The following is a 597-nucleotide window of genomic DNA, read 5'->3' on the forward strand; positions in this document are numbered from 1 at the left end:
ATATGATGGGCCTTTAGTACCGGTTGGTGGCTCCAACCGGTACTAAAGGCCAATTTTAGCCAGCCCAAGCGGCGGGAAACGAGGGCCATTAGTACCGGTTGGTGGCTCCAACCGGTACTAAAGGGCAACCTTTTAGTACCGGTTGGAGCCACCAACCGGTACTAATGGCCCTGCGCTGCCACCCGCAGTGTGCTACTTTTAGTCCCACCTCGCCGAGCGAAGGGCAGCCGCACTGGTTTATAAACCCAGCCGCGGCTGCCCATTCGAACTCCTCTATATAACAGGCTTCTAGGTCTAACTAGGGCGCGCTGCCCTGTGAGCCTGCTGGCCCTTCTGGGCCTGTATTTGCACACCCTAGGTCTAGCATGCCCACAGGACAGCGCCCCAACATTTTTTCTTTTCTGCATTATTTATTTTCTTCTATTTATTTTTGAGTAATTTTTTATATAGTTATTTCTTTTCTGCTTTTTTCTTATATTTATTTCTGAAAAGGTTTTTTTGCTGTATTTAGTTTCTTTGTGAATATTTTTGCTTTATATATTTTTTTCTTTTCTGCATTATTTATTTTCTTCTATTTATTTTTGAATAGTTTTTTTG

The sequence above is a fragment of the Triticum aestivum genome, chromosome 3B (assembly GCF_018294505.1).
Source record: "Triticum aestivum cultivar Chinese Spring chromosome 3B, IWGSC CS RefSeq v2.1, whole genome shotgun sequence".
NCBI lineage: Eukaryota > Viridiplantae > Streptophyta > Magnoliopsida > Poales > Poaceae > Triticum > Triticum aestivum.